The 13,499-nt window shown below is 37.4% G+C and overlaps 2 pseudogenes; both read right to left on the bottom strand.

Moving 5' to 3' along the window:
• Window positions 1–152: 152 nt before the first annotated feature.
• Window positions 153–942, bottom strand: LOC109699766 (adenylate kinase 2, mitochondrial pseudogene; annotated as a pseudogene).
• Window positions 943–10,121: 9,179 nt separating this feature from the next.
• Window positions 10,122–11,033, bottom strand: LOC141416236 (olfactory receptor 7G2-like; annotated as a pseudogene).
• Window positions 11,034–13,499: the final 2,466 nt, after the last annotated feature.

The raw sequence follows: 13,499 nt of genomic DNA, 5'->3' as shown, positions 1-13,499 counted from the left end.
GCTTATACTTTTAAAACTTCCAGTTATGTGTAAAAAAATCCCACTCACTACAACAACCCTGCTGCTCTTCCAAATACTTCTCAAGCTCCTCACCACCCCTTCCTTTCCATCTTTCCCTTGGTCATTCTTTTCCCTCTGCCCAGCACCTAAGAAAGAGCAGGGATCACACCGCAGGGTGATGAGCAGTACTGTAGTCTCGCCTGGCTTTCTGTTACTAGGATGCGGCTTTGGAGAAGGCTGCTAGTATGCTCGCAAACACAACATCAAGGGTCTGGGATGCATGGATGGCAGAGTGGATCCCCCGTTTACTGTAGTATTCCATGAGTGGGGTGGTCTGAGTGTGGTAATCCTCCAAATGGATCTTCAAGGCCTTCTCATTATCATCTGATCGACGGATCAGGGGTTCCCCAGTGATATCATCTTTCATAGGTTCCTTTGGGGGGTTGAACTCCTCGTGGTAGGACCGGCCACTTTTGGGGTGAATCAGCCTTCCAGTGATTCTCCGGATCAGCAGAGATTCTGGGATGCAGAACTCAATCACAGAATCAAGCTTCTCTTCCCTCTTCTCCATGAGGTCATCAAGCATTTCAGCCTGCCTCACAGTCCGAGGGAAGCCATCTAAAAGAAAGCCATTTTTGCATGAAGGTGTCTCCAAGTTTTTCTCAATGAGCTCCACTACCATTTCACCATTCACCAGTTTCCCTGCATCCATAGTTGCCTTAAGCATTTTTCCCAGCTCTGAGCAAGAAGCCACCATGGCCCTCAGCATGTCTCCAGTGGCTAAATGACAGACACAGAAGTTTTTAGCCAATTTGGGTGCCTGGATACCTTTGCCAGCCCCAGGCGGCCCCAGTAGCACCTCCCGGATGCCTTTAGGATACTCGGGTTCAGTCGCTAATACGTTGGGAGCCATGTCGACCAAACACCCTTGCCGCCGCCCACCTGCGTGCACACCTCCCAGGTCCAGAGCTTCCAGGCCAGTGAACCACTCACACCGCGCACACCACGCTCATACTGGCTGGTTACGGAGTCCTTCAGGCCTCTCCCTTGGTGACTGTTTCAATTGATGTGCAGAAGCTCTTTAGTTTGATGCAGTGCCATGGGCTCATTATTAGATGCTGAGCCTTCTGAGCTCTGTTTATGAAGTCATTCCCTATACTTATTTTTTTCCAGTGTATTTCCTACCGCCTTCTGGATTGTTTCAATGTTTCAGGCCTTATATTAAAGTCTCTGATCCACTTTGAGTTGATGTTGGTACAGGGTGAACAACAGGTATCTAGTTTTAGTTTTTTTCTACATGTGGATAAACAGTTTTCCCAGCAGCATTTGTTGAAGAGACCATCTTTTCTCCATAATGTATTTTGGGCTTCTTTGTCAAAGATCAGTTGGATAAAAATGGATGGGTTTATGTCTGGATCTTCTATTCTGATCCATTGGTCTCCTGTCTGTTTTTGTACAAATACCATGCTGTTTTTATTGTTTTTCCTCTGTAGTATAGTTTGAAGTTAGGTATTGTGATGCCTTTTACATTGTACTTTTTGTTCAGAACTGCTTTGGCTATTTGAGGTCTTGTATGTTTCCATATGTATTTGATTTTTCTATTTCTGTGCAGGTATCATTTGAATTTTGATAGGGATGTCATTAAACATTCAGACTGCTTTTGGTAGTATAGCCATTGTCACAATGTTTATTCATCCAATCCACAAGCATGGAAGGTCTTTTTATCTTCTCATGCCTTCTTAGATTTCTCTCTTCAGTGGTATATAGTTTTCATTAAAAAGGTCTTTGGTTTCTTTCATTAAATTTGTTTTTGGTAATTTATTGTTTTTGAAGCTATTGTAAATTGGATTGTTTCCCTGATTTCTTTCTAAGTCTGTCCATTGTTGGTATATAGAAAAGCTACTGGTTTCTGTATATTAATTTGCTATGCTGCTAGTTTGCTTAAAGAGTTTATGATTTCAAATATTTTGGTAGCATTTTTGGGGTCTCTTAGATATAGGATCATGTTATCCTCAAATAGGGGTAGTTTGATTTCTTCTTCCCCTATTTTAATCCCTTTTATTTCTTGCTGATGTCTTACTGCTGTGGCTAGGAATTCCAAAACTATATTGAAGAGGGGTGTAGAAAGTGGACAGCCCTGTCTCATTCCTAACTTTAACAAGAATGGTTTCAGTTGTTCTCCATTTAGTATGGTGTTGTCTCTAGGTTTGTTTATTAAGTTGTGGAATATTCCTTTTATTCCTAGGTTCTTCAGAGCTCTTATCATAAAAGCATGTTGGATTTTGTCAAAGACTTTTTCTGCATCTATTAGGACAATCATTTTGTCCTTCTGTTTATATACTGTATTACGATTATGGATTTACGTGTGTTGAAGCACCCTTGCATCCCTGGATGAAATCGACTCAGTCATGGTGTATGATATTTTTGATATGCTTGCCAGTATTTTGTTAAGAATATTTGCATCTATGTTCATTAAAAATATTGGTCTATCATTTTCTTTGCTGGTGGTGTCTTTGTTGGGTTTTGGAATGAGTGTAATGCTGGCTTTATGCAAAGAGTTTGGCAATGTTCCTACTCTTTGTATTTTCTGGAAAAGTCTGAGGCATACTGGTGTTTATTCTTTTAAAGGTCTGGTAAAATTTGGCTGTGAATTCAGCCTGGGCCCTTCTTTGTAGGGAGGATGTTTATTTCTGCTTCAATTTCATGCTTGTAGTAAGACTATTTAGGTGTCTCATATCTTCTTCATTTAATTTTGGTTGGAAGACCCAGCTTTTTGTTTTATTTATTCTTTGTGTGGTGTTCTAAATCTCTATTTCATTTATTTCAGTCCTTCTTTTATCATTTCTCAACTTCTGCTAGTTTTGGGCTTAGCTTGTTCTTGTGTTTCTAGGAGTTTGAAATGCAGCATTAGATAATTTATTTAAGATCTTCCTTTGTTTTTAATATATGCATTCATGGCTGTAGACTTTCTCCTTAATACTGCCTTTTCTATACCCGACAAGTTTTTGTAGGTTGTGTCTTCATTTTCAATTAGATTCCAGGGACATTTTGTTTTCCTCCCTTATTTCTTTGATTACCCACTTGTCTGGAGGAATGTGACTTTCAGTCTCCAGTTGTTTGAGTATTTTCTGCCACTTCTTTTGTTTTTGAGTTCTAGTTTCATTACATTGTGGTCTGAAAGTATTCAGGGGATTATTTCAATTTTCTTGCATTTGGTAAGACTTGCTTTGTGACATAAAATATGATTTATTATGAAGACAATTACAGGGGTAAAGAATGTTTATTGTGCTTTTGCAGGATGGAACTTTGTAGACATCTGTTAGGTCCATTTGATTATGGTGTCATTCGTAGAGTTTCTTTGCTGATTTTTTTGTTTGAATGAACTATCTATTGGTGATATAGGAGTACTGAAGTCTCCCATTGCCATGGTATTAGAATCTATCTGTGTTTTAGGCCCAGTAGTGTATGTTTAATAAAGTAAGATGCGTCAGCTTTGGGCACATTTAGGTCAATAATTATTTCCTCTTGATGTATTGCTTTTATAAGGATGAAGTCATCTTCTTTATCTCTTCTGACTAATTTAGTTTTGAAGTGTACTTTATATGATATAAGCGTAGCTACTCCTTCCTGTTTTCTGGGGCTACTAGCTTGGTAAATCTTATTCTACCCTTTCACACAAAATCAATGTTTGTTTGTCTGTACAGCAGGATTCTTGTCAACAACAAATTATTGGATCTTCATTTTTAATCCAGTTTGACAATCAATGTCTTTTGATAAGGGAGTTGAGGCCATTAACATTCAGTGTTAATATTAAGAGATATGTGGCAATTCCTGCCATTTAGTTGTTTTTATTGTGTAAGTGTTTGTGTGGAGCTAATTCTATTATACTTTCTAATTACTTGTCTGCTCTTCTCTTGAGATTTCATGTTTCCTATCTTTGCATGGATATGTTTATTTTAGTCTTCTGTGTGTACATTTCATTTGAGAATCTTCTGGAGGGCACATTTAGTGGTCATGTGTTTCTGACCGCTAATAGTTTCTGTTTATCTTGGAAGATTCTTATTCCTCCTTCAATTTGCTTCACAGGGTAGAGTGTCCTAGGATTGAAACTGTTTTCTTCCAATGCTCAAAATATGTTACCCATGGCCTCTTGCTTTCAAGATTTCTGTTGAGAAATTTGCTCTTATTTTGATGGGTTTATATCATTTTATTTTTGTCACTTACACCCTTCAATATTCATTCTTTGTTCTCTGTGCTAGTTGCTTTAACTATGATTTGCTGTTTAGTGTCCTTGAAGCTTCCTGTACAAGGATCGGCAGCTTTTTCTCAATATTTGGGGAATTTTCTGCTATTATTTTGTTGAATATATTACCTATACCCTAGGCTTGTACCTCTCCTCCTTCTTCAGTGCTCATGATTTGCAGGTTTGGTCTTTCAATGAAGTTGCAGAGTTCTTGCATGTGCCTTTCAGAACTCTTCAGTTAATTGACAAAGTATTCTTCTGGGTTTTTTTTCTTTAATATCCATTGTTCTTGAGAACCTGAAATTCTCTCTTCCACATGTTCCAGTCAGTTGGAGTGGATTTTTATTATATTTTTCATTTGACTTAAGGACCTTTCTGTTTCTAGAGTTTCTATTTGTTTTTTTTTTTGAGAGTTTCCAAATTGTTCTTATGCTCCTCTTTCATATTTTGTACTGTCTTCTTTGTTTTTTTTATCTCTTTCTTTATATTTCCTTGGTTTTGTTTTGGAGTTTGTCAAAATCCTCACTGAGTTCATTTTGTTGTTTCTGTGTCTTCTCAAGTTTTTTTTACCCATTTCTCTTGGGATACATTGTTTTTGTATGTCCTCATTTATCTCCTCTTTCATCTCATTAAACATTCTTTTCATCATTCTTCTGACCTTAGCAACTGAGGATTCATCCCCTTCACTTTCCAACAAATACTTTGCTGTATTATTGTATTTTGAGGAGTTGTATGTTGCCTTTTTTTTCCCCATGTTTCTATTTTGAGCTTTGTTCATGCATTGTTGATTATTTAGTTGGGGGTTTTCTTCACCAGTCATCTTTCCCTTAATTTAATTTCTATGCTCTGATTAGCTTAGTTGTTAGGTAGGTTGTTATAATGTTTCTGTTCACTGACCTGGAGGCATAACATAACAGTAACAAATTTATGGATTCAATGCTGAACCACCTATTAACATAATACATAAAACCTTCAGTGAAAATATCTATAAACAATGGATATTAGGGAGGAAGCAGCTGTTGGCATAGAGATTGACACTTAGGTAATTAAAATGATGGTGCGAGAAGAAGAGGTGGGGGTGCGGTGATGGGGAGACAAGTTATGAGATGTGGGGGCTATGAGGAAATGAGTCCTTAATGTGTGTAAAGGTATAGTTCACTCATTGTGGGAGAGGGTGCCATTGTTGGGGAATGCATAAGGATAGGAAGGGTGGAGGTAATGCATAAAGTTGATATAGTAGGCTAATCAGTGATTGCTTAGTGTGGGGAAGTTGAGGACAGTGGGGGTAAAGGAAGGCAGAGGAGATGAACATAAGGAGAAGGAAGAAGAAAAAGAGAAAAATGGATGAGAAAAAGGAAAGTGGATCCAAGGAGAGCTAAGCAAATTAAAATTTTAACAGAATGGGAAAAAAGAATTAGGTAACAAAAAAACAAATAAAAGGAATAAAGAAACAAGTTGATGTTAAATATTTCTTTATTTTCCAATTTTCTTCCTTTTTAGGGAGATGAGTGGGCTTACTCTCAGTTCAACAAGTGCACTGGACTCTTCCCTCCAATTTCTAAGCTGGGTACTGTCCTTTCAGATAGGGGCTTTTTCTGTGTCCCTGACCCCACTTAAGTTTGACATTCTGGGCTGTGTGGCAATCAATGGTGCCCCTATCTAGCAGACAGCTTTGTGGGGGACCTCTCAGAGTGTTTAAACCCAGGCTTTTCTTGGAGGGATGGGAAGTCTGGGCCAGCTTGTTTTTGTAGATGGGATCTCTCTTTTGTCCCATGAGGAGCTGGTATGTGGACAACTACCAGCCCTTTCCACCCACAAGCAAAACAAGGAGCTGGAATTGAGCTTTTTGGTCAACTGCTTTTCACTTGGAAGTTTGTTAGCTTTAGCTCACAGCCAGTTTCCACAAAGTATCGAATGTGTTGTTATTTTCCCACAAGCTGTGTCAGCTCAGCAGTCTGACCCACCCTCACCAGGGTGAGGTAAAATTTTACCTCCTTCTATCAGGCCACTACTTTTGTCAAGGGCGGGTGAGATCTGCCCACAAAATGTGCTGGACTATGTGGGTTCCTCCAGAGCACATGGTGAGGCATGCTTACCTGGAGAGGTTGTAGTTTCACTCAGTGTTATGAGGGATCAGAATAGATCAGAGCTGGCAGGTTGCAGTCCAAGGTTCCAGGTCCATGAATTGTGGTGGGTCCAGGTCATAGGAGTTGCTTACTGCAGTTCTCTGCATTGATCTTTTGCTCTTTGGAGAGAGGAAAAAAAGAAGGAAAAGTAAAAGGAGAAAAGTTATCCAGTAGGTTGGCTGGCATAGTTGCTGGCCCACAGCACCCAGGCATCCAGGGCTATTATGTGCTAGAAATAGCTAATGTAAAGGTTAGTCATTGTACATTATGGTCCCCCTATGTATTGGTGGTATCTTACTTGGTGAAAATGCCAAGTCACCCAATCCTTGCTATCACAAATCTAAAGTATTCTTTCAGACTCCTGAGAGCTAAGACTTCCGGGGTCTACTGGCTCTCCACCATCTTGGTCTTGTCTAGCTCTCTCTTTCTCAATTTCTATTACAGTATGTGAATTGTACAAAATAATGACTTTTAATGTAGCATTTTTATGCATGTATATACTGTATTTTCATCAAGTTCACCCTCAATTACACACTTCTATCCCTCACTTCTTCACCTTTTTCCTGTTCCTTTTTCTTTATGCTTCCCAACTCTACGTTATTGTCTTTTTTTTCTAGATTCCACATATGAGAGAAAACATGCACTTTCAGAGACTGGCTTATTTTACTTAACATGACGATCTCCAGTTCAATTCACTTTCCAGCAAATTATATAATTTTGTTCCTCATTATGGTTGATATTATTTGGAATTGCTATACTAATAATATGCCATGCTTTTTTCACCACCTCTTTCTGCTTCCATCTACCTCAAGGAATATTCACATGCAGACTTACCTCCCCTCTGCACTGAATTCAGTATCTCATGGTACTTTTGAAGGTAACTGCTATCATTACAAATGATATAAAAAAGGATTACATCAGGTTTGAATGAAAAGCAAATTGTAAACTCCCTCTTGCATAAATACAAGTGATAATACAGGATGTATTTCAAAATGCAGATATTAATGTCTTATTCTGTATATAGCTCAGCAAAAGTAGATCCTGCTTTCAATTGTTATATTAAGTTCTTTTAAAACATTATTTTTAAATGTATAAATATTAAGCTATCTAAAATATTGATTTATATTGAATGGAGAATATGTATGCTAAGCAAGTTTCATTATCTTTTATAATGTAACTACTAAGATTTTCCAATTTCATAGTTGTAGTTAAATACATATATATGTAAAGCATTACAAATTACCTTTGTTTCAATACAGCAAATAGATGGAAATTAGAAGTATTGGCTATGAAAATTGTACCAGTAAATTGCAAATTATCAGAAATTATCAAAAATTAGCTTATGATACAAGGTATAATTTCTGATTGTAACAGGAGAGTCATAAATTATTACCATGTCAAATTTAATTGTTTTTTATTTGTTGATTTGCTTATTTGTTTTGTTTTGTGATGATGTATCATTATTTTGCTCAGATTGTTCACAAACTTCAGTGATCACATGCTCCTTCAGCCTCAGCCCCCCAAGTAGCTGGTACTCCAAGTGTGCACCACTACCCCTGGCCAAACCTAGTTTACTAGTGAGCTGCAATAATTAAGACATGGAACATTAGAACAGAAATAGGTACAACAATCCTATTACTTGGAAAAGACAGTCCAGAAATAAATGAACAGTTTTTTTACTGATGAATTATACACAAAAGTGAGCTTGGATTTCTGTCTCAGTTCAAACAGAAAAATTAATTCCAGTCAAATCTAATAACTAAAAGTATTATTCTAATTGGCTTTGATGGCTGTAATTACAACTTTATTTTCAAGAGTTATTGAACACACAGAAAGATGAAGGCTGCAAGTTGTCTCTCATACATAGACAATAGATCCAAGAGATAAACATATACACAAAATCAAACATGATGATATACCAACTCAGTTGTAGAACACATTTGTAATAGTGGAAGTACTCTGTGGAACTAAGGGAAAGAGGGACAGGAAAAGAGAATGCTAACGCATCAATAAAACATAAGAGCTGTGAAGGTAAAAGATATAAGGATGTGTTCTGAAGGCTGTTGAAAACTGAGGGATGGGAAGTAAAGGGGTAAGGGAAAGTAATGGAAGGCATTTAACAGACCAAAGTAAAGTATACCCACAGTGGGCATACATTGAGAAACCCTTTTGAACATGAACTTAAATATTAATGAAAAACTGTAAAATATGTATGGGGATACTAGTGGGAGGGGTAGGGTGAATGAAAGAGGTTAAGGGGAAGGTACATGGTTGATGCACTTCATATAACTATATGAAATAGAACAAAGAAACTTCTTGCAATTGCTTTAGGTGGGGTTGGAGGGACTTGAGGGGAAGAGACAGTGGGGGTAATATAACTAATGTCCAAAGTAAGTCTAATCAGAATTGTCACTATGAATCCTCCCAGTAGAATGGATATAGCCTAATAAAGAAATAAATAAATAGTTATTGAGCACAAACCATTAGGAAACTGTTGACATACTAAAACTTATTGAAACTAAGTAACTTTTTGCATCCATTAAACCCTATGTAGAGGAGAGAAACTGAACCACATATCTAATAAAATCAACATTTTTATGACTCAAAGATTGACACTCCAACTAATGAACAAAGAAAACTTATACTTAATTTTAAAAAGTCAAAAAGGACTGGGATATATCTCAGGGATAGTGCAGTTTTCTGGCAAGTGCAAGGCCCTAGGTCTGATCCACAGAAATGCAAGAAAAGAAAGAAAACAATGAACAAAATCCACAACTGAAATATTTATACATATATTGCCCAACAGATGCCTAATAACACAAAAAAGATTCTCAAGCTTATCATGAGATAACATACATTATTCAAGGACCATTTCACATTCACTAGGTTTTCAGAGTAACTGAAAATGTTTTTGCAGTATTGTGGAACTCTAAGGGCATCTAATGGGTAGGCAATCAGCTCAATACCTTAAGATAACTCTGTGAAAGTACACACAGGTGTAAATTTATAGCCATACAGTCAATAATTCAAACTTAAGAATAAAACTATCTTTTATTTCCACCTGATTAAGTATAAAATGTCAACTATGGCAAAATTAACTCAGACCACTGAGATAATCCATTATATAAATGAACAATTAACTTGAACACTTGACCAACAAAGGACGCCATTGTAACAACATCTTGATATATAACCCAGCTGTCCTCAAACTCATGATCCTCCTTCTTCAGCCTTCTGGGTGCTGGGATTACAGGTGTGCAGTTATCAGCCAGGGGATAATTTCAAAGTAAAGTATGAAATTGCTATTTTTGCTTCACATGAGGTTAACCTAGTAGGTGTAACACTCATATCCCTAACCATGGAATCATGCAGAAACTATCTCCACATATCAGTGCATCCTTCCTGTATCTTTTCCTGGCCCTATCACCTGCTCCAACAATCCTTCTTCTAAGATCAATTCATAAATAATTGATAAAATTAAAAACCTAACTCAGGCTCTGCTTTTATGGCTCTGCTTTTTTTTTTTACTAGTCAGAACAAATAAGTGCAGTTTAGAGATTGAAATCATTTGTCAACTCTCACAGAGCTGGAACAAACAACACAGGTGTTTCCAAGATGAAGTTCACTGGAGCATAGTGTTATTCAGTCATGTTGAGAGAACTTCATGATGGAAGAATCAGGAAATGTAGCTCACCAGTATTCTTGTCACTTTGACAAACTCTAGAAACTCCAGCCCCAAGCCAAGAACACAATCAATGAAAAGGAATTCCAAAAATGAAACTTCTCAGGGCCCCTTTCATGTCCTCGTTCCTCAAACTGTAGATAAAGGGGTTTAGCATTGGAGAGACCACAGTGTATATCATTCAAGCCACTACACTTTTGGTGGAAGTGTCAGTAACTGAAGGACCCATGTAAACTCCAAAACCTGTCCCATAGAATAAGGACACCACTGAGAGATGAGAACCACAAGTAGAAAAGGCTTTATACCTTCCCCTTTTTGATGGGATCTTAAAATAGAGGAGACAATTTTAGTTAAAGAGAAAATAATACCAGAGAGAGGAACACCAAAAAATATGACACCCACTGAATATATCAGGATGTTGTTGATGACAGTGTCAGAACAGGAGAGCTTGATAATCTAGGCAAGTCACAGAAGTGGGAGATTTCCAGGTCTGTACGGAAAAACAGATGCAGCATCATAAGACTGTGGATCAGGGAGTACACAGTGCTAATGAGCAGGGAGAAGAGCATTAGCAGGACACAGAGGTAGGGTTTCATGATGACCATGTACCTAAGGGGGTGACATAGGCCATCACTGCAAGGAGACAGTTTTCTACACCAACAAAAATCAAAGCAAGGCAGGCCTGGGCAAGGCATCCTGTGAGTATGATACTGTGATCATGTGTTTGGATGTTCACCAGCATTCTTGGAATTGTAGCTGTGCTTATAGAAATGTCTGTAAAGGACAGGTTGGAGAGAAAGAAGTACATTGGAGTGTCGAGGTGGGAGTCACAATTGACAGCCAGGATGATGAGCAGGTTCCCTAACACTGTGACCAGGTACATGAACAGGAACAGGCTGAAGATGAGAGGCTGCAGTTCTGGATCATCTGTCAGTCCCAGAAGAAGGAATTCTGTAATAGCTGTTTGGTTCAGAGGTTTCATATATCTGTTGAATCTTATAGAAAAGATGGGGTGAAGATAAAAGAAAATGAATGGCTTCTGAACATGATGAAACTTCATCACACAGAGGCTTGGTAGAAAAGAAAAGTTTTGGTACATTTTGGTTTGCTAATGATAAGATCTGGGGTGAGAACCAGGAACTGTGCCTTAACAAAAACTCCACATCAGTTCCATGTATCTAAAGATGGCTAGTCAGTGCTTTTAAAAAGGAAAAAACAACCCTCTCATGTTTATTGTGGAACCAAAAGAATATTCAGATCTTCTCTCTGCATCCTTTCTCTCCCCATTACTCTACTCTCACTTGTCTTCTAAGTCAACTCCCTCCATTTTAATGTACATGGTTTCACACATTGTGACAAGTTCTGAGACTTAACAAAGAACAAGACATGTCATTTTCATCAGAATTAGTCCATGTCTTTAAAAAAATTGATGTAACAATACACTCATTAAATCTCACTTCTAAAGCCAGACTCTCTGAGTTTGGTCCCCCTCACAATCATCAGAAGTACTTCTCAAATTACAGTTGAGTTAATTCAAGCCATCAGCACCATGGGAGGATCAAGTCACACCATGAACATAAAGTTCACCATCCATGGTTTCAAGGGCTGGGTCAAAGTTCTGAGAGTCTCAGTACTGAGATCACTCTCTTGACCCTTCTGCTAATGCCTCCACACAGGATAGAATCAGAATTTCTAAAGGATCATGAAGGCCTCAAACTTTCCCTTTAGGTCTTAACAGTTCCTTCCTTGGTTTTTAGTCATGCCCACTTCTACACATGAATTAATAGCAGCAGGTGGAGGGAATTCACACAAGTGAACATGAATAGTGACTACAAAATGTTGCCTTTAAACTTGAAGCTCACTGGACTCTCGCAGCAAATGCAGTCAATTTGCTTTAGAAATTAACTCTAAGAGAAGCTGAGCAACAATGTTGACGACATTCTCTCCCTCATTCTAAGGGGACTTATTCCCATAATGAGGTGGGGCAGCATATTATTAAATTAAATAAACAACACTAAAGAAATTGCTAAATGAAAGAAAGATTTAAATGCAGAGGCTTGTATGAAAATAGATGGAAAAACCCATTTATAGGTCTTCAGATGACAAAGACTCACAAGTTAAGGGTTAGATCCTCACTCTTCCTAAGAGAAGAGTCCCATGGAGGGCAATGGTCTTTGCCTCCTGGGGAGAGAGAAACAGCTAAGACAGAGATAATTATTTTGGTGTAACCATTAGACTCCCACATGCTTAATTTCATCCAGCCCCCTACAATACCTTTAGCCTTCAACAGTCATCAACTGCATGAGAAACCTGGGTGTCTTCATTTGTAGAATGAGGACTTTCTGACAGATGTACTAATTAGTTGCAGTGCTGGAGCCATTGCACAAATAATATGTCTCCAACCAACACAATGTGTATCTTAAATATATACAATTCTTATTTGTTCAATTATACCTGAGTGAAATTGAGTGAAAACCCTTAAGAGGACGTTTCAATCATGAAAAATGAATACAGCAAAAGCAGAAAGCACAGCATTGGCCAGAGGGCTCTCATGCTGACCTCTCCTATAATTGTATGTGCATCTGCCATGAGAAAGAGTACAGAGCTCTTGCCACCCTCAGAAATAATAAAATGCTGGAGAAGTTGAGGAAAGAAAATTAGAAGTTTTCCACAATACAAATTCACATTTCAGTGGGGAGATTGTGTGCTGAATCTACCTCTGGGAGTCTTGGATATATATAGGATTGTAAAGAATGATACATCGAGGATACCAATACGAATTTGACCTACACATATGAAAACATATAGAACAATGAAAATTAAAATAACCATTAGACATATAAGTCACATAAACTATGACTGCATCAACTACTAAAAAAACCTGAAAAGGTGCAATGTTTGAAATATTTAATTAATTTAACCTACTCAAGTACATATTTTTATTGCTGATTCTAGAATTATTCATCATAGTTGATTGACAATACAGAGAAAAATGAAGGTCTGGCAACCATCTTCATCATCCTTGCTTTTGATATATTTAGTGCCAAAAATAATAGTGGAGAATTTGAAGCCCACCATATCTGATATTTGTAGAAATTTGAGTTTTTTTCATTCCCCAAGGAAGCCATCATGCTAACATGCTAACATTACAGACATTATTATCTTCACTTTTCATTATATTGCTGTTACTCTTCTAAATAATAAAATCTGCTTATTCCTATGTTTTTACACTTTACCTAAATAGTATCTTATACTATATGCCATTTAAAATTGGTGTTCTTAGATGATTTTTTTCTTATTAATGATGGCATATCTAGTCCTCAATTTTAACTAATAGAATATTTCATTCTATTGAGACAGTACAATTTATATCTGCATTCCCTGCTTGGTGTTTTGTTTGTTTCCTTTTAACATATAAGTAAATAATGATGATGATGATACATACATA

Source organism: Castor canadensis, chromosome 14 (assembly GCF_047511655.1).
Source record: "Castor canadensis chromosome 14, mCasCan1.hap1v2, whole genome shotgun sequence".
Taxonomy (NCBI): Eukaryota; Metazoa; Chordata; class Mammalia; order Rodentia; family Castoridae; genus Castor; species Castor canadensis.
The sequence above is the reverse complement of the archived record's forward strand: the minus strand, read 5'-3'. Positions and strand labels throughout refer to the sequence as shown.